Source organism: Protopterus annectens, chromosome 5.part0, assembly GCF_019279795.1.
Source record: "Protopterus annectens isolate FY-2018-M chromosome 5.part0, PAN1.0, whole genome shotgun sequence".
Lineage (NCBI taxonomy): Eukaryota > Metazoa > Chordata > Ceratodontiformes > Protopteridae > Protopterus > Protopterus annectens.
Window position 1 is genome coordinate 1,637,703,148 of NC_056735.1, and position 21,795 is coordinate 1,637,724,942.

A 21,795-nucleotide genomic window follows, 5' to 3' on the forward strand; every position below is an offset into this window, starting at 1 on the left:
GTAAATTGTGATGTTTTGTAAATACCTATTTAATCTGAAAAAAATGTTGAATTGGAAGATAAAAGTGCTTACTTTGATAAAGTTCTTAAGTTCAGAGTGTGTATGCCCACACACATACAATATGTATGTATGTATATATATATATATATATATATATATATATATATATATATATATATATATATATATATATATATATATATACACACACACACACATATAATGTGCTACCTTCAGGTGATCTGTCATGTCATCTAAATGTAGGAAGTCTAAAAAAATTGATGTAAATCAGTTTATCTAACAATAGTCTTCAGTACAAACCACCAGATACAAATCTGATAGTTAGGGTAGCTTATGATTTTGTGAATCAGTGATATTAGTTTTCTTAGACTGATAAGGAGTAATGCAGTTTGCTTTACCAGACTGTGCTGGATTGTGTGAGCTGGTGATGCACTTTGTATTTTTCCCTTTCTTTGATTCTTTTGCAACCATGGAGTATGGAGTTGTTATGTAAAAGTTAGAGGGTGTGGGGGTGATTAGTTTAGATGAAGTGACTGGATCAGTTCTGTTTTAGTCACTTGTATTTAGATATTCTGAGTTTAGATCAGCTGTCACAGACTTTATTTGTACATTAAATAAAGGGTTTACTATTTTCAGGGGACCCACTAACATAGAAGACTGAATATAATTATTTTTGCACCTGGCACAAAGGTTTTTAACCAGGTTGATATGCAAAATACAGGGAAAGGGTTAGAGACGGACTGGTAAATTTGAATGCCAGCACTTTGAGACTAATTGTGCAAATTTGAAAGACTGATTTAATTTCTCAGGCACTGAAACAACTTGCAATTAACATAGTCAAGGTATGGGGTGTCATCTTTTGCCCCCTGCAATGTGCTGTTTTTCTTTTGTTGACTGTGTGTCTTTTATATACACACATACATACACACACGCACAAGTATGACATGTTTGTAGGCACAATTTATTTTACCACATATGTCTGCGAGGGACCTTTGCTACTTCTGACAAATAGTCTTGATTCAGTATGAAGAATTCAGAGTAATATATCTGGGGGAATAAAAACCTAGAAAGAAGTACATTGTTGGGAAGTAAGATCAGAGTCAAACATAGATTACCTGGCAGTAGTTTATATATATATTTGTGCTGTGAAACCAAGCGGGTATTGTGAGAAAGCAATAAAGAGTCTGGTGTATAATATGGTGTGTAGTATGAGACATAACTAACAGGCTGGAGAAGATTTTATTCCTGTATTGACTACACCCCATCTAGAATAGTGTCTTCATTTGTGGAATACTGCTCTCGTCTGGTGAAAATTCAAAGACACGGTGGAGGTACTTTTATTGCCCATCTATGAACTATTAGTGAGTTCACATCAGACATTTTGTGAAAAGAACCCAAAAGAGATGAGAGAGAGAGAGAGAGAGAGAAAGAGACAGAGAGCATATGCATGAGCATTTAAATGTCTTGGGGAAATCAGAGTTGAAAAGTATACCTTCACTGAGAACAGGTACATGAGAGCACAGTTGCAAATTTGAAGAGGATTATGGCTCAGGACAGTGTGTGGAATCATTTTTTGTTCTCATTGGGAGGGTGGGAAATGCGTAGAGCAACTTTCCCGAATAGGTTTTCTGATCACAACTTGTGAAGGAATTTAAGTATGCATATGCCAAGTCAGCTTTATACCACAAATTAAATACAATTTGCATCTTATCAGTTATGAGGGAAAATGAGCTTTTTAGGTAGATCATCAAGCTGTAAATAGATATTTTACAGGGGTATCTTAAACTCTTGACACTTTGTTTTTCTCCCTCCTCCTTTGGATAAGTTTAGCTAAGTGGAGTATTGAAAGTCACTGCTGTTGCCACAGTATGGCCTTCACTTTTAAAACCTGTACATATTTTATTATAGCTCTTTTTTAAAGATTTGCTTCATCTCATTGTTGAGGCCTGATATCTGTGCCACAGTAACTGTTTTTTATCTGTTGTCTAATTTTATGTGTAAATTGGTGAGCATTGCAAGGTTTGGATGCACCAGCAAATAATGCTGGATGTGGATACTGGACAGGTACTTTCAGATAAATCCATCTATCCACAGCCCCTTTTTACACATGAGGTCAGGGTATCACTAAGCGATTTAGAGCCATGGTTTATGCTGCTGGGTGGCTAGCCGTGATGCAGTAGTTCCTCCACACCTCACACTCACATCTGTGACCAGTTTAGAGTGTCCAATCCACCTACTGGTAACTTTATAAAATTAAGAAGTCAATCTCTCTTATTTTTTTATGCTTATTAATTAGAATCTTGCCCTGATTTGACTTAAACTTTTACAGGCACAACCCAGGTGAATTGCTTCACAAAAGAAAAATGCAATTAAATTATGAGATTAATTTACATATCACTCCATTGGCTTGTATAGAAGGACGTCTATATCCCCTCATTTATACATTTTGTAATCAGGAATACAAACCTAAAATCAGAGACACTTGTTTTTATTATAAAATCATCACTTTTCTTTCAATATCCTACTTATGGCAAAATTAGGGGTCCATTAAGAAGTCGTTTAAAATGGTCTTCATAATGAGTCTTTACAGTTATCTTAATCTTTTTGACTTATTTTTGTTTTTAATAAAACACAGCCTGTATCTCAACACATACTTTTCTCTTTCTTTTGGAATACATTTAAAATTTAATATTAGGTATGATAACTGAAACTGCTTTGCTTGCTGTATAAACAGTTATGCCACAATACCTCAGTGAAATGGAAAAGAGCTACGTTTCAAATAAGTCTTTTATGCACAGTAGCTGAACTACGTTTTTGTTTGTTTTATGAGCAGGGGTGTCTGGGATTAGTAGTGTTTTTTGTGGCTGCTTATTACTCATGGTTTTGGTGGGATAGAATCGCAACTAATTTCCTTTGTAGGGTGAAATGTTTCCCTTTCTGTGTCTTTATTGTGTTTACATAATAATGTTGAGGATTTGTGCTTTTGCGTTTTAGAAGAATTTTTTATTTAAATTCAGTGTCACTTGTTTGTACAACTGTGATCTTTTCCTTTCATTTTATTATAGACTGTAATGAGAGAAGTGACAAAATGCAAATATCTTAAATGATGCAAAATATGGAGCTGAACATTTTGTATAAGTGTTGGCTTTTTTGGGTACTTTACCAGTATGCCTTTTATTTCTACTATATTTTAGTGTTTTGCAGCAGACAGAACATTTTGCACATTGTTTGACAAATGTTCTTTTTTACATTTCATTTTTTATTGCCTCTTAAAAACCATTTGATGCAGAAGAGTGAAAAATGTATCTGTGTATAAACCTGCATATTCCATTTCAAAACTTTCAAATGCCATTGTTCCCAGCATATTGTGGTAGATGTGTTATTGTATCCAGAATACATTGCTGCTCTCTTATTCAGTAGAATACAGTTTTCTGATAATGTTTTAATACAGCACAGACGGTTCCATAAGAGTTACAGAATAACTTACTTGTAGTGTATTGATATTTCTTTGTTTCTCTGTGCTATCTGATTGGCTGGTAAAGTTATAGGTTTCTGAAGACATGTTACTTGTATAACGGTTGTTACATAGTTCATTTATTTATTTACACTGCGGTGGTGGCGCAGCGGTAGCACTGTTGCCTCACAGTAAGACGTCCTGTTCGATTCTCAGCTAGAGCATCTTCTGTGTGGAGACATGCGTGAATGGGCGTACCTTCGTTGAAGGTTGTGCGTCAGAGCTGGCAACTCAGCACGTAAAAATCTACTGCCAATCATTAGCGGACTGGAGTTCCGCTGTGGTGACCCCTAACCGGGAAAAGCCGAAAGACACAACAACATAGTTCATTTATTTCTGCTACACCAGTACTGATAACCCTGCTAGAGTTTCCTTGGTACTTGTGAGGGTATGGTGATAAGGCAGCAGAATGTGTTTTTTTTTTGCGCAGTAACATTTGGTTTGAAGAACAACTTCAGATTGTATATGTATCTTCCAAGTTCTAGCAGTAACAGTATACTACTCAATGTAATAGTATTGAAATGTACTTCATAGACATATTGCTGTCTGTTATAACTCCTACTAATTGGTGATGTGTGTCAGGACTCCTTTTTACTATAATACAGCTATTTAGTGTTGGCTTATTGAAGCAGTAATCTAGGTGCAGGAGGCTAGGCCAGGGGATGTCTTGGGGTGGAATAATCCACTACTGGTTTGTGCTGTAGTGAAGACTAGATAATTGTCCCTGTCAAGTGGTTTTGGATATGTTACAGTCTTCCTGTGTAGAGGCATGCCAGTGGTAGGATGCACATTTGTACTCTCTCAACTGATGCGCTGTAATGGTTTGTGGATAGTTACACAAAGACAGAGTGGTCTTCCGGTAATCCTTGGCAAAGTTCCTGCCATTGAATGTGGTTGCTGTTGTGTGGGGTTTGCCGTTGCCCTAGGGTGCTGTAAATCTATTACATTTGGGTGTAAAGGGGTGAATTTCTGCATGATGACTGTGGAGTCCTTGGTTCTCACAGGAAAATGGTTGGCAGTCATTCTTTGTGCAGCTGACATGTTTTCATTCTTCTACCTTAGAGCCCACTACAGCATCACTGGATCCTAGCATGCACTTGAAAAATCTAGGCTGCCTGCAATTGATGGGTCCTTATGTCTGCTTGCCTTTTATCCCACCCCTATTGGCCCCTTAAAGAAGAATATTGGCAAATGCATCCCTGGGGAAGGGGATGAGTCACAAAGTCAGTGGAGAGGATTAATGAGCAGTAGGTAAAGACCATTGTCAGGACTAAGGATTGAGTAAGATTCTAGGAAAAAGAAAAGAAAAATTAAAAAAAAATTCTGATAACATGTACTAGTTCCACATTTCCACACAAATTATATGATTTCTTATTGTTGCTGTACTCTTAATATTAGAATATCTGGAGGGATTTAATGAAACTACAGAGAATTATTTTTTTCTAATAATGGTAAGTTATCTGTTATTGCATCCGTGATTCTGCCTTTGGCACTTTTATATAATCCAGCAGTGGCATTAATTATAATAGAGATATGAAGGGAGCGGATCCCTTTTCTTAGTCAAATGCAGTTTTCACATAATTACAAAACCTGTAATAGTAGCAAACTAGTTTTGCCAGTTTATGCCTTTGGGTTTTCAGGTTGCTGCAGAAAAGAAGGCTTATATAACCCTGAAATGTTATGAATTTGTTACTTTTTCATTTAGAATGTATACTGTTGAATAGGATTTGGGGTTCACTGGGTATGTGCTAGCTCAGCTAACAACTTAACTTCCAGATTCTGCAATGGACTATTTTAGCAGACTGGTAAATTTTCATTGTTTCTTTACCAATATTCTGTTGTATGGTTTTATTATTTGCCAGTATGTGAGGGGGTCTAGAACCTACCCACAGCAGCATCGTGACTGTAAGTCTTCAACCCTAGTGTCTTATCTAGAAGCATGTATGTTGTAACATTAATACCCCAGTTTTGTAGTATGTGTTCTTCACATTGAGCAGATTTCCAAGGAAGATTCGCTTTGATTTAACTAAGACCTCAACAGTCTTGGAACAGAAACTTCTAAGACTGTAATCTCCAGAATGAGATACAAGTTCATTGATTGATTGACCTAAGCACATTACCAAACTGAATACAGTACATTGTGAAAACCAGATTAGATGCAGATAAAGTACAGTGTTATATACACATGGCCTGTCAAGATAGAATAAAAAAATGTGTAAGGTGTAAATAAACAAAGGTAGAATTGATGTATATATTTACTTTTGTTACCTGGGTAAGTGAAATGCTCCAAAAAACATTTAAGGCCATTATCCAGGCTGTTTAAACAGACAGTGCTTGATGTGTATAAGCCTATATCGTAACTCATAAAATTCATTGGGGTATTGACATATGTCCACAATATTTTGGTAAACTTGGGGTAAGATTGGCTAGGTTTAAATGGCTCTTGGACTGATAGCCTAGTAACCATCTATGAACGTATAATACAGAATACGGCAGAATGTAAACTTCACTAATGCACAGTAACTGTATTAAATACGGCAGTTTTACATTATACGTACGCACAATACGTTAACATTGAGTAAAGTAGTGACCCCCATGGGAATATTAGCTTCTGCAAAGTATAATTTGGAAAGGGATATAGCAATGAGAGTGCCATAGCATGCATACTGTATGGAATAAAGTATATATTCACATAGGTAATATATATTGAAAATAGTATATTGCTTAGTTGCTGAGCTTTTTTCAGTATGTTTAAAGTTGAGAAGAACAAACTGTATCTGGTTTATGCCTTATAATTACAAATGCTTATAGTCATCTGCATAAGCAGAATAGAGTGACTAGATGCTAGAGTTTTTCTGTACAACAAGTGTAAATGGAAATAGAAAAATATGTTCACGTGTAGTTTGAAGTTGTTAAGCAAGCTGTGTACATTATAGTACATCTGTAGTGTTTGCACTAATGCTTCTAGTTGGAGTAATATAGTTATAGCATGTATAAGTATATGCTGAAGACAGGCTAATATGGTGTTTTACTCTGTCTACTTTCCCCAAGTCTTTTGGGTTTTTAGTACCTTGACAGGAGTGGACCCCATTCCTAAGTCAAAGTATGATTAAAGTTCATGAGATTGATATTAGCCAGAAGTGCTCTTCGCAACACCTGCAGTGTGCCCAGAATTGACTCTTTCTGCAGTTTATACAGTTACATATATTGGTAACATATCTAAATATGATGGTAAATTCTTTTTATGAGACTCATTGCTCCAGCTAATGTTGGAACTGTCTGGGTATCCTTCTTCCATATTACCCTAATTTCTGCCTGCAAGTCCTGGTAGTTTATGACTTTGTGTCTGTCTCTTTGTCTGTATGTAAGTCACTATAATCACTGGGTGTAGCAATTTCGATGATCAGTGCTACTTTTATCTTCTTTGCATGAATTACTAAGTCTGGTTTTCTCACATCTATTTTTTGAATTGTTGGTAATGTGTGATCCCATGTGATAAAAAGTTCATCATTTTCTGTAATGCTTTGTGGCTGTTGTTTCCAATACTTCTCAGCTACCCAGTGTTGTAATGTTTGCACAATCCCCAATGCAACAGTCTTGCCACATTATTATGCCTTTCAGTATATAGGCCTTCTGCCATTAGTGTATCGCACCCAGCAACATGATGTGCAACTGTTTACAATTCTGTTTCACAAAACCTGCATTTGTCTGTTTCTCCAACATGTTCAATGGACTTTGTAAATCAGCATTTACGTAGTCCATTGTCCTGGGCTGCCAATGTTAACCTTTCATCTTTTGACTTGAATTCACCTCTCCTTAACCATTCCTGCATTAGATCCTGATCGACATGAGGTTGTTCCAGGAGTTTTCTCCACTTGCAATTATATTTATGCATTTTCCACATTTCTTGCCTTTTCAATTGATCCTTCAACTTATATTCTTTCTTTTGTTTTTAGCACATTTAGTTGCTGCTTGATTTTTTTTTCTACTTCTGATTTGATTTCCATTCCCGCTTGGCACCAGTATGCACTGCTAAACTAATCATGGAAGTAATCTTAGACTTGTTCTCCTCCTGTTTTAAAACTTTCACTATGTTTGGATCTTGTGAGGTCAGCAGATATGTATGCCATCCTACGACTGCAGATCTATATATGTAATCAATTTCAAGGAGGCCCATACCTCCTTCAGAATGTCGATATATAATCTTGGTATACACTGATTTTAATAAATCATTTGATAAGCATGAAGCATTTTTCCTGTTTTCCTGTCTAACTGATCCAATACCTTTTGCGGCCAGTCAGTCACCCCAGAACTAAGTTAGAACAGGAAGAACAAATTAGTTTATAGCTAAATGTCAGGGCTGTTTTCAGTATTAATTTTAATTTTCTAAAATATTCGTTACTAACTTACTTTTATTTACATTTATTCATGTTTTATTGTTGATCCTTCATCACTTCCCAAATATTTATGTACTCCCTCTTGCTCAAGTTCTTTTATATTCCATTCCTGTCCTAGGCTGCTGTTTGCTTGGTGCTGCAGCTTTCCTATGCTGAAGATGGGCTAATATGCTGTTTTTCTATAAGGCATCTCTGAAGCAGTTGCATATGTATTCACTTTCTAGGTGAGATTTCATTGTCGTGAATTTTATCTTGCATTAATTTGCGTAATCTTTTCAGGAGTTGTGTTCTAAAAGGGAGGTTCAGTTTGTGTGGGGGGTGCATCTCTTTAGAGATCTGGAACAGGATAAAAAGTTCATCATTTTCTGTAATGATTTGGTAGATAAAGGTATTTAAGAATGGAATGGCTACAGCGGACACTGACAGTCAGTGACATTTGAATTTTTTTTTCTATTGTTGGACAGAAGAGCAAGTCTGAAGATTTCCTTTTCTGTGTTTTTTTTGATCAGATTTTTGGGGAGGGAGTATGGAAAGGATGGATGGTGCATGTTATAACCTGAACAACAACCATACCTCTCAAGTGTGATTACGAGGAACGTGCCTCATTTGGGGTCTTAAAAAGTTCATGTTCCTTGAACTTCCTCAAAGTTCCACATTGAAAGAATCTGTCACACATTCAGTGTTAGGAATTTTTTTAAGTTAAATCTATGGTAAGTAGAAATTAATCATATTAATTCATTAAAGGATCTTCTTTATAAGCAAAACCAGCATATTTAACCATCCTATGACCTTCCTAGTTGAAGTTGTTAGCAAGTCATTAGTATGTGTTCCACATTTTGCCCATTTGTTCCACATTATGAAGGCGAGTGTTCCTCATTTTGGAGATGGAAGGTTGAGAGCTATGACAACAGCAGTGCATTGACTGCTGTAGCTTATCTGCAGGGACACAGATTTTCGTTTATCCTCAGAAAGAATACTGGTAAATCCCAAATTTGGACTGTCTGATAATTGAAAAAACACAGGAGTTTCATGGAATTTAGCATTTTTGGCCAGAGAATTAATTTACCACAAAATGTATTTCTGCTCAAATTTATTATCTTTAATATTGTCAGCTTACATTATTGCGTGTTCTGCGGCTGTAATCTGTTTTAATATTCAGTATATCTTGATGCAGTCAAAAATTATAATGAGATCACTGTAATGAATGGAAATTACATTTAAAAATTGTGTATGTATTTCCCAGATTTTATTTCATGAAAATGGAATTTCATTTTTTTTTTTTAAAGTAAAAATCAAGTGTCCCTGCTTATCTGGCTTCTATGTGAGCAAGCTAGATATTTAATAAGTAACATTTTCTGAGTCAGTGGCTTGATGACTGTTATTTCTGTGTGGGGAGTAAAATGTGATTCCTAAATATGTCTGAGCTGTAGTTGCTAGGAAGAAAAATCTAGTGGAGTCCTAGATTGATATTGATTGCACTCTTAAGATTTTTATGGGTACCAAATAGCATTGTATTAGTGGTTGCTATATTATTGTTTATTTGTCCTAAGTCAGTTTCATAGTACATTGAAATTCTCTTGCAGGGCCTTGGAGAGGGTCTATACATTTTTGCTTGTTTTGGTAATAGTGATGATCTCTGGATAAAGAAGACAATTTATGTTAGGGAAATTCCCAAGACAGGAAACTGAAAAAAAAAAAGGACCCACAAGAATAAGAGTGGGCCTAAATGTTGAATCGTGAGGGACTTCCATGAATATAGAGCTTTATTTTTGTTTGGGTATTGTGAGCCATTAAACTAAATATTCTCTCTGACCGAGAGTTTCATATCATAAATTTACCATTTTACACCAAAGGAGGACATATATTTTTTGATAGTTTGATATAGTTCAGTATCTCAAAATCATGCTTCTTGTCTAGAAAAAAGAACATTAGTAAGTAGCTCATTTTCATAATATTGTAAAATGTACCCGGTGAGGGAGCATGTTACTGCCCAATATGGGTGAAAGCCATGCTTTTTTTTTCTGTTTAAGGTGTAATTTGATAATGTCATTTATTCTTTTTTGAATATTAGCCAGTGGAAAAAAAAGACTTGTGATAGTTAAAAGTCAATTATATTGGAAGGGAGGGAATAGAATAAATCAATGCATGCTTAAAGTTGTGTTGAACGACTGTAAATGTAAAAAAAAATGGTGAACTAAAAATAAAACTACTGAGTTTTAGGAGCTTGGGGCAGATTGTATGAAATGTGTGCTTATAGGTGAAATCAAGTTTATTTAAAAGACTTTGGAAATGTGGTTTATTGCTTTCTTTTTAAATGCAGACATTTATGCAGAGTAGTGGAAGGAGACACAGGACTTTAGGACATGCGTACTGTGATGATAGCTGGGAAAACAACATTGTTCAATGTTGTTTATTAGCTTGTTGTTAAATGAAGTAGATGGCAAAGCCAGACCCAGCACTAAGTAACGGAGGAAGCTGCCTAGGGCTGGGGGGGGGGGGGGGGGCTTGGGCTTTGTTAAAAATCTCCCATAAGTGAAAAAGTAAAACCTTGACTTCCATCACTTATACAGTAAGGGACTTTGAGCCATAAGTGCACAGCAGGCAACACAATAAATCTGGTGTGTGTGTGTGTGTGTGTGTGTGTGTGTGTGTGTGTGTGTGTGGTGTGTTTCTAGTTAAGTGACTTTGCTCAGAGTCAAACCCTGATCTTCATTATTGGCAAACAAGCGAATTAAACCTCCTCACCAACTTGTAGGCCTCCTTTAATTTTCTTTCTTTCTCTTTTTTTGTAAGTCATTGAGAGTTGGTCTGTAAATTTCAGTCATAGAGTGTCATAGTTGTATTCTTTAGTGTCCGGTATGCAACAGGTAGCATACTTGCTTTTGTTGCAGGAGGTTGTGAGTTCTCTCCCCAGACCAGGTAGACTTATTGCTGACACACACCATTTCTTTTAATGTAACATAGGCAATCTTTTCTTCAAAGGCAGCAGACACTGAATTTGTAGATGCACTGAAATGCAAAGTTGTTTGCCAACAACAGCTTGTTCATTAGTTACAGTTCTCTTTAACATGGAATTATTCAGATGACTTTTATCTCTGCAGAGATTATACATGTTGAATGATATTAATATGTTGTAATGACAGCAGTTTGTGGCCTTTTATAGTTGAAATGTTCTGAAATGGGTGTTTTTGTTATTATTGCTTCATAACGTTTTGTTTCACTACAAATTTAAAACACTGTAACAAATGCCACTGTATGAATCAAGGAATATAATGCAATACAATCAGGAAGGTGAATTAAAGAACAAAAAATGTGTGCAGGGGGCTCACAGTTTGAAAACAGCCCAAGTATAACTTCTGCCACCAGACAGATGCTTTTTCTATGAATGTGAGTTTCAGTGAATATGAATTTCAAGGACAGAGAAGTTCACTGTTGCGGACAGAGAAGTTCACTGTTGCTCATTCTAAGTCTGTTGTCATTGGTAAGACTGTATTGTTTTATTTAGCAAATGTCTGTCAGCATTTGTGCTGTACAATTTGAGAGAGAGACAGGGAGACACTAGAATTGCTGGGGGGGGGGGGGGGGGTTATCCTTTACCCTGCCTAGGGCCCATTTGACCATGATTTGGCTCTGGTAGATGCTGCACATTTTGGAGATAGTTTGCTAGTGGCTATATTTCTTATTCTTTCCCAGAATTGTTTGAGTCGACTAAGCTAAGATACATTGTCTCTGCCTATCCCTGACATAATCCCCTGAAATCTGACCTTTTTTGGAGTGGAAATAATGTATCATAAGTCAGTGATAAAAAAGATTTAAAGAATATGCAGATGTAGGGTCTGTGAAACTATACAGTGACGCCTATCTGTTACCGATAGTTCTATAGAACATAATTTCAGATAAAGTCAGGGTTATTCTCATTGAGTAAAAATCCAGGAAGTCATTACTTTTAAGTGCCAGTAAGCAGTAGTGAGAAAATGGTCCTCAAGTGATGCATGGTATGTAAATTGTCTGGTATGTTTTTTAGAATGCTAACTAACAGGAAGTCACATTTGGTGAGTGGGTTTGGTCTGATCCTCTTTAAAGAATAATGCTATTCAATACTTTGACCTCATATTTACTCATGGAGAAGGTAAAACAGTTAATTGCTTGATTAAAAAAAAAACATTCTATCTTGTTTGTGGGAAAAGTAGTCCAACTCAAAGCATTTAGGTTTCAGCACAGTAATTCCTACAGAAGAAAAAAGAGGCTATCAAGATCAAGTTGGACTTCCAAGATGAATGCACATAGAGTAACAGCTTAATTCTAGCTCTCCCAGTGTGAAAACAGAAACTCAGCAGAGAAAGCCAGTAGACTTTTGTGTTTATGGGTAAATTTCAGTAATTGGCTATTGAGTATATGGCCCGGATGCCAGGAAAAAAAGAAATACAGAGCACCTGGAAAAATTAGCTACAAAAAGTAAGGAAGAAATACCAACTATGGAAAATTCTGCAGCTGATCAGCAAAAAAACAATGCAACCTCCAGACATTACTTCCAGTAACCTGCAGGAAGATATGACAGCTGCACACAGACCTGATTAAAGTAAACAGAACACTGATGAAGTATATCAACACAAACAATAAAAGGCTGTAAAATGGAAGAAGATTTAAACGGATATTCAGGTGCCATGATAAAGCTACAAGAATCAGAGAGGTTGAAATGAAAAAAAAGTCTGGCTGAATATGAGACTGCTCAGGAAGAGATGTTTCAAAAATAATACAGTTAGAGGACAGAACACGTAGGGAAAACCTGAGATTTTCAGCTATACCAGAGATGGAAGGCACAGACTGCATTAATTTAATGAAAGCACATTAAGCAACTGGAATGGTATTTTCACAGCAGGAGTTGTTAGCTGAAGGGGCACATGGTGTGTATGCCCTAAACCTGGCTATGAGAAAGCAACCAAGACCTTTAATAGTAAAGATGCAATCCTACCAACAGGAGTTGATTCTGACAAAACTGTGGCCGAGGGACAAAGTACTAAAAGTTGGAGATACCACAGTGTTTGTGGAGAAAGATTACTCACTGTATAACCGGTGAAAGAGGAGTAAATGTATTTCACTATTCAGGAATGTTGAGATGCAGGTGTGAGATTCAAACTGGCGTACCCAGTTGTCTTCAGGGTATTCTTCCCTGGAGAGAGAGAATCAGTTTTTGATGAAGTACATGCTAAGGAGGAAATACAAAAGTTTGTCCATTATGCTTTTTGTTCTTCTGATAATAAAGACCACTGAGCTACTGTACCTGTGAAACCTTTTCCAATGTTTGAAAAGAAAATGGAGAGAAGGAAGGGAACATGAAATTTGACTAAGAATCATTGGAAATGAAGCTGAAACAGTATTTGGGAGAGGGAGATGAACAGTAATAAAACTAGTAACTTAATGTAGTTTTACAGTGTAATTTATATTTGTGATGTATGACAGAACAAGAAAATCTGGAAGTAATGGACTTTTTTCAGAATTTGTTGGATGGGGAACTCTAAAGCATATGCCCTACTTGATGTCATTTGTGATGTCCCCCTAATATCCCACCAGACTGCCAACAGTAATGTGACGTTCCCCACTTAAAACCTGGGTCAGTAATTAAGGAGCTTCAATCTTCACTATTGACTCCAGTGTGGGAGCGTCACAGAAAGACACCAGAGCATGGAGCACACGAGTAAAATTCCACAATTTCCCTTAAGAGCACAATAAGAATATGTTCTGTTTCCTGGGACTGGACTGTATACCTCTGTACACCCCAAATGTAATTCCTTATACAGTTCAGAGCAGTGTGTTCCAGTCTAATACCTCTGGTTCACTTACACTCAAAATACGTTTAAATCTCTCACACTCTATAACAGTTATGAGAAGCCTGACACAGATTAACAGCTGTGTCCTCTCCCCAATACAAATGGTAATGCTGCCACCAGAGTCAGACAGGTCTACACACCCTTCAAAGGGTGATCAGTATCAAAATAAATGATAGTTGTGACCAGAAGCAGCCAGGCATTTAAACAGGTATAACACTCCCTAAACTCTAAAGAATGCACTGATTTTCCAGCCACAGTGTAAAGTAATGAAAAACATCTTAAAAAAAAAATAAGTAAAATGATTACAAGAATGTAAATCAATAATTTTCAGTAAACACCAGAGTTCAATCACCGGAAATATAAAATTAAATTGTAGGACAGAAGTCCATCATCTTAGAAAAACTCTATCTAAAATAACTAAACTTTCTTAATCTAATTAGAGAATACTATCCCTGATCTAATCTGAAATGTATCAGCAAGGCAAAGACAGGCTTACAGTTCTGGTGAGTCCTTTTTCTAGGTATCTTCTGCACAACACTGTAACTGTCTGCTGTTCTTCAACTAACTACTCAGCAGTTGACTTATTTAAAAAAAATAGCTGTTTAAAAAGGTTATTTTTACTGTCAATCAGCTGTTCAAATAATCAGATAGCAACCATGAACATTCTAATGACTTCACCTACTAATCAACTGATTCTCCACAGACAGTTTGTACTTTAGAATCTCCCTCACAAACCTGTGCAATTAGAAGTGTAACATTGTCACATTATTTAAGCATTTTGTATAAACGGGGGAATTCTCAACATTTACAAACTTATTTACATTTTCACAATTAGACATGCTGGCATAAAATACAAGTTTATCTGAGAATATATACAAATCTTTTGACAGACATGTTAACACAGATGACAGTGTTTTCATTTTCTTCACATCATTAATGTTCATAAAGATGGGCGGCCGCAGTGGTGCAGCAGTTAGCGTTGCCGTCTCATAGCAAGAGGTTCTCCAGTTCGATCCTCAGCTGGGGTGCCTTCTGTGCAGAGTCTCCATGTCCTCCCCATGGTTGCGTGGGTTTCCTCTGGGTGCTCCGGTTTCTTCCCACATCGCAAAGACATGCTGTAGGTGGATTGGACATGCTAAATTGGCCCTAGGTGTGAGTTTGTGTGTGTGCCTTCTGTGGAAGGTTGGGTGCCAGGCTGGCAACTCAACACCATAAAACTCCACTGCCAATCAAGAGTTGACAGGTGATCTGCTGTGACAACCCCTAACCGGGAAAAAGTTGAAAGAAGAAGATTAATGTTCATAAAGATGCTTTGGGGAGTGGAACAGAGGTGAGAGTTAACTGGAAGTAAAAAAAATATATATCTTCTTAACAGTACTATTTTTGTGGTGTATGGTTTTCTTTGCATGGTATAAAGTAACGTTTTCTCAGTTATTTTTAGTGTAATGGGATTGTAAACATGTTACTGTTCTTTTCTTTTCCCTTCTTTCTCCCTTCTCTTTCCCTTCAGTTTTAAGAAAGGTAGGTACTACAATGAAAAAAAGTCTGGTTAAAAGAGCATGACAAAAAAGAAAAAAATAATGTGATTTTTCTCATTCTTGCATGGGGAGTGACTTGATTAAGAGAAAGGAACTAAATGAAAAAGAATATTGAATGTTATGAGACTTTTTTCTAGCAAATGAATGTATGCTTAGTAGCAATTCTGTATCTGGTCTTTGTGTCTTCATGGAAACCATTTGATAAAGGGAAATTGACTGTCTGGTTCTCATATCTCCATGGAGACAATCTGATAAAGAGAAATTGGTTACAGTCTGGTGGTGAGTGACTGGGGGGGGGGAGAGAAACTGGCTAGGAGATAATGTTCTCTTAAAGCATTCAGGGGTTTTCCCAGCTGGGAGAGCTATAAAGATGAGCCAAAACCAGTTGGCGCTTCATAGAAGCACAGGCTGTACCATGCATCTTAGCATGGATAACCTTTCTTTTAGGTTAATTCAAGTTTGTGAGTGTCAATATCAGCTTGGGACATTTGTTCCTATTAGGAGTTTAAAACTTCAGAAATTGAAGATGTACATAGTTTTGTGTGATAGTATTAATTTAATAGGTTTTAGGGGATATTGGGGTGTGCTTTTTATGTTTGTTTGAGGGCTTTCAATAAAACAAAAAGTTTTGTAAGATGTGACATTGGTTGAAATTGTTATAAGAAACAGCTGTGTAAAAGTTCAGCCTACCAAACAGTGTATGCATGTAACACAAAAGCTGGAACTAGACCTTTAACAAAAAAGGTGTTGTATGTGAAAGGTGGGGAATAATGACTTTTTAATAGAGTGATGCTTTCTGCAATGTCTTTAAACGTCAATGGTCTCACAGATAAATATAAAAAATGAGTTGTGAACTATATAGAAAATGTAGAGTGCAAATAGCTATGCTACAGGAGACACTTTAGAAAGAACTGAACATGTGAATTTGATAAAGAAGGATTTTCAGAATGCTTATTCAGTCAAATACCTGGGACAAAGGAAAAGAGGAATATTTATATTAATTGCAAGAGGAGTTCCAGTAATGATAAAAGAGGATAAAAAAATATATCCGATTTGTAGTGCTAAGGGGGCTGCTGGCAAGGGAGGAGAATTACACTGGCATGTATTTATATTCCACTTGAAACTGCTGTAATGGAGCTTAAGAAAATTCTGGGAGAAATAATCAGTTTTTAGTAAGGAATATTACTTATAGGTGGGGACTGGAATTTGATTTGCAGCAGAGAAGATGTGTCTGGGGGCCCAGAAGGGAAAGTATAACAAAGGAGGATAGACTTTTGAAGACATTTATCAAAATATTTGACTTGGAAGATGTGAATTCAGTACTAGGAGTTCAGAGTGAATTTACATATTTTCTAAGATATACAAACTGGACTAGGTAAGACAGAATTTAGATTTCACATTTTGAAGGTCTTGATAACCACCCAATAACTATTTCAGATTTTGCGTCAATAAGCACTAAAATAAAAACCCATGGTAATTAAAAATAAGACACTGGGCACTGGTGCTTTCCTATCTGTTGAAAAGAGAGGAAATTAAGGAATGGGTAGTGGAGATTATTCAGGAGCTATTCTAGAGGATAGAAATTACTTCTGAAAATATAGCTAAGGAGTGGGACAAAATTAAGGTGGAGTTTAAAAATAGGGTGGAAATAAAAGAAAGGGGGCTATGGTTAAGAAGTAATAAGAATTATTTAGAGGCACTGACAAATTTTAAAGTATTGCAGAATAGGGGGACTCTCACAGAACAAGGAGAGGATCAACTGCAGAATGCTAAGCAGAAAATAAGGGATTACCTCGGTAATGTACACAAGTTTAGAAAGATTTCTGTTAAGCAACTGTTTTTTGATAACACTAGAGCACAAAAACTTTTAGCATAATGACTCTGCAACAGAAAGTAGAAAAGACTTTCACCAAGCTTAGGGAGCCTATAGCTGGGATGATAACCAGAAATCCTGTAAAAGTATTAGAAATATTTTGGAAATTCTATGAAAGTCTGTATAAAACAGAAAAATGTCAGGAAAAGACACAAATAGAAATGTTCATGGAAGAATTAAATATGGCAAGGTTAGAGGTAGATGAGGCTCAATTACTAACGGTTAGGATAGGAGGAGATGAGATAAAAATTGTGGTGTATAGCCAATCTACATGAAAATCCCCAGCAGTAGATGGTATACCTGTGGAATTTTGAAAGCTAGGAGGGAAAAAAAACTGATAAAGATCTGGAAGATTTTGTTTAACAGTATTTTAAGAGGAGGAGAAGTACCAACATCCTGGAAGAAAGCAATGATAGCTGTGATACCTAGGGTAAGGATCCATCAGATCCAGCTTCATATAGGCCTATTCCGGTACTAAACAATCATTATGAAGTGTTCATGTGTATAATGGCTAAAAGAATTTCAGAAGTTATGCCAAAATTGATAGATATGGTTCAGTATGGTTTTGTGCATGCGAAGCAAACATTTGACAATTTTAACAGAACATTGATGATCTAGAGGGAAGCAGAATGTAAGAAAATACCATTGTTGTTGGGTCTTGATGCGGAGAAAACATTTGACAGAGTTAGCTGGGACTTTATGAGCAGGGCAATGAAAGGATTTGCATTAATTGAAAAAGTTGTAAGATTGATTAGGAGGATATATGAGGGATCAGAAGTGAAATTTGAAGTGGGTGGGGTCCTCTCTGAACCAGGCAGGTGTGTCCTCTTTCCCCTTTGTTTAGTTGCATTATATTTAGAATCACTGGCAAAGAAAATACAATTAGTGTGGTAGTCAAGAAAAACTGGCTGTATTTGCACATGATATTTTATAGCCGATAAAACCCAAAAGTGACATTACAGTATTGCGGAACATTTTGAGACAATTTCAGATCTTTTCAGGATACAAAAGTAATTAATCTAAAACAGTGGCAATAGCGGTACATTATATACCCACATATGAATTGTTTCAGCATTATCCATATTTACGAGGACTTAATAAAATGCAGTGTTTTAGGAGTATGGATTAAAAATTATTCTGGTGTGGCAGCTAAAGATATGTGGGAAGAGACTATAAAAAGATAATACAAAAACTGAGAAAATGGAAGCTTTGTTCTATGGATAGTAATATACAAGCAGCTAAAATGTTTTTAGTCCCATTAGTCTTGTACACAGGTCAGGCATATTTTTATCAACAGAGGAGAAGTTGTGGATAGGAATTAATAAAAAGGTGAAGGACTTTGTCTGGGAGGGGAAGACTGCAAGAGTCAAGTGGGATAAACTAATTCTTCCAGTAGAACAGGACTGATTGGGATTACCTGATTTGAAGGGGTATTTCAGAACTACACAGGTAATGCTCCTATACATAGCACAAGCAGAAAACTATAATTCAAAGTGGAAAGGGATGATGATGAAACAGGGGGAAAGCTCAAGAAACGAGGAGAGGCTAGGATTTTGGATGCAGGCCTTTAAGGAGAATAACAATAATCATACAGAATTGTTATATCCATGAAAAAGAAAGTGTCCTAAGAACTAAGCCAACACAGGAATGGAGAAAGGAGATTCTGACAATAGGGATGACTGCAATTAGGGATATAGACAATAGGCAAGAGGGGGCTGGAATTTATTGGAGAAAACTGGCAAAAGGAACCAAGGTATTGGGAACAAATAACTAGAGAGGGAAAGATGATAACATGGGAAGATGCCAAGAATTTATTTGGACTGCAGGTTAGAGATTGCCCTAAATGGAAGACCAGCACTGAATGAGTTTTTAGTAGAATCTAGAACAGAAGCTGCCATTAAAAAAAAAAACAATTTGTAGAGCATATAACATATTGCATGATAACTATAAGAGTCAATCAGAGGAGGTTTGAAAGGATTGGGAAGAGAGATTGGCTAAGCAATTCACAAAGTATCAATGGGATGATGTATGTATACCTCCCAAATATGCAACAAAATCTAGAAGATTTAGGATTTTTGCTAGGAAATGTTTACATAGATATTTTTGTACATTAGACTCCAGAGAATTTTTCTTCAGGAAGACAGCAAATGTTGGAGGTGTGACGGGGAAGAAAGGGGTAATTGGAAACATATTTTCTTGGAGTGCAGTGAGTTTGGCAGACTTTAAGTATTCCCTGCAGAATGCACTGTCTGAGATGCTGGGTGCATATTGGTGTGACGAGGGAGATGATTTGTTTTGAGCTGTGATACAGAATCAGAATTGCCTAGACATGGTAAGGCCTTGCTGTGTCTAATTATGGTGGCTGCCAAAAAAGCAGTTACTAGAAAATGGAAATCCAAAATCTAAACCAGCTATACTAGAAGTAGTGTATATATAGTAACAGACATAAAACAACTAGAATTCAGATCTTTAGAATAGGGTAGGAGCAGTCTACGTAGGAAAAAGTAGGAATTTTGGGAGCAATACATACAGGGGAGGAATGAGGTTTAAAAGAAGGCAGGACTTAAAATGAACTATGTAATTTTTGACTGAAAATGATTGGGTAGGTTATAGGTGATATGTATTGAGATATATATATATATATATATATATATATATATATATAAAATATATATTGATGTTTGCAACTGGGAGTGTGTTTGTATGGTTTGTGATGTAAAATGTTTGCAGCTAGGATTGTGTTGCTGTGGATTGTAAAATGTACGATTGCCTATGTCGTAAGTGATGGTTTAATAAAGAGTTGTTAAAGGGGGAAGGAATTGAATAATTTATGTAATGTTGCTTAGGTTATATGATATGTAGCAATATATATGAAGTATAATGTTTGTAAACTTAAACTTGTTGATGCACTTTTACTGAATTATCACTTGTGATATAAGTAATCAGTGTTTACTAAAAAAAATGTTTCTGTTGTCAAAGAAAGAAGATTCTTGGAGGCCAGTTCTGGAAATTTCCTTTCAGAACCAGTTTGTCAGAGTGCCCAAGTTCAAAATGGTATCCCTTCACAACTTGTTACCCCTTATTTTCCATTTGAGTTTTCTGGTGAATATTGATCTATAGTATGTGTATCATCACTTTTCCATAGATCCCATTTTCAGACATTTGTTAAGGTTTTCTGTGTCTGGATCATATTATCAGATTTAATTTGTTCTCATTTGCTGTAGCTACTGGGGTATTCACAAAGTGCCTAGCTCCTGTGATAACCTACTGCAGACTTCAAGGTATCCACATTTTTAATTATTTAGATGGCTTGCTTATCTTTTCAGAACCTTTTTCAAAGTGTAAGGGATCTCCTACACAGCCTGGAGTTCCAGGAGAACATACAAAGGACTTGCCCACCTTTCAAACAGAATTGTTTTCTTGATGTGGCTCCTGGACATCTCACTTCAAAGAGCTTTTCTTCCACAGGATTTTGGGTCTCATGGCTTCCATGAGTCTCATGATCCGTCTTGCAAAATTCCACGAGAAAAATTCAGTGGTACCTGAAATCTGTATGGTCGTAACATTAACATTCCCTGGCTTTGGTGGTGGTGGTGGTGGGGTTGTGAAAAGAGGATTTTGTGCTGGAGATGCCAAATTTGTCCAAATTAAGGTCTCCCATTCTACCTTCCATCTCCAGCACAGTCTGTCACAACAGGCACCTTGGACTTTTATCACACAGACTCTGCTGGCTTAGCAAAGTGTAAGGTCTTTGAATCACAGAAGACAGATCAGAATAAAAACATAAGAGATGCTGGCACTTATGAATACTCTCAACTCTGTCAGTCATCTATGGTTATTGGTACCTGTAAAAGTGTGTACGGACAACACCACAGTGATGTGGTACATAAGCAAGAGGGAACCAGGTCTTAACCCTCTGTGCAGACTAGTCATGATAGCATGGGGTATAGTTTTTCAGCATAATCTTGCTCTGTTGGTATCTTGCATACTGTCAGAACAAAACTGTGTTATAGAGAAGCTGAGCAGGACCAGGGCAGACCCTCAGGAATGAAAACTGTGTCAGGGTGGCTTCCATGAATTCATCCAGTTGTGGGAAACTTCTCAGTTAGTCTTCATTCACTCACAGTAATCACTTTTGACAAAATTCTGCTCCAGGACTCCGCACTAGAAGGCCTGGAAAACAGATGTATTTTCTTTAACTTAGACAGGAATGCTTCTGTATTCTTTTCCACCCTTTCCACTAATATTCATGGTTATTCTGAAGATACAGAAGGACTCCAAATATCACTGTGGTGACTCCCTTCCTGGCTCAGGTAAAAGTGGTTCTTTAGAAATGAGTGGTTCTTTAGAAATGGCCGGGGCAATTACTACAAGTTTCCTCACAGACTGGATGTACTGACACAAAACCAGGTATGTTTGACACATCCCAACCCCAGGCAAATGCAACCAACTGCTTGGGTTAATATCTTTTAGGCTTCTTTTCTGGGGAAACATGCAGCAGATATTAAATGAGGCAAGAAAACATTCTACTGAACAGTCATATATTAGTAAATGGAAAAGATTTTCTAGTTTTTATCAAGTAAAAAAAAAAACAGCGCCCCAGGACTAATGTTTCTGTGGTTCC

At 36.6% G+C, this 21,795-nt stretch overlaps 1 protein-coding gene across 1 annotated transcript in view; it reads left to right on the plus strand.

Annotated features, from left to right (window-relative positions):
* The window catches only part of SYNJ1 (synaptojanin 1), a 2,168,218-nt gene that overhangs the window by 3,494 nt on the left and 2,142,929 nt on the right, over nt 1–21,795 (plus strand). The gene's annotated exons all lie outside the window — the stretch shown is intronic.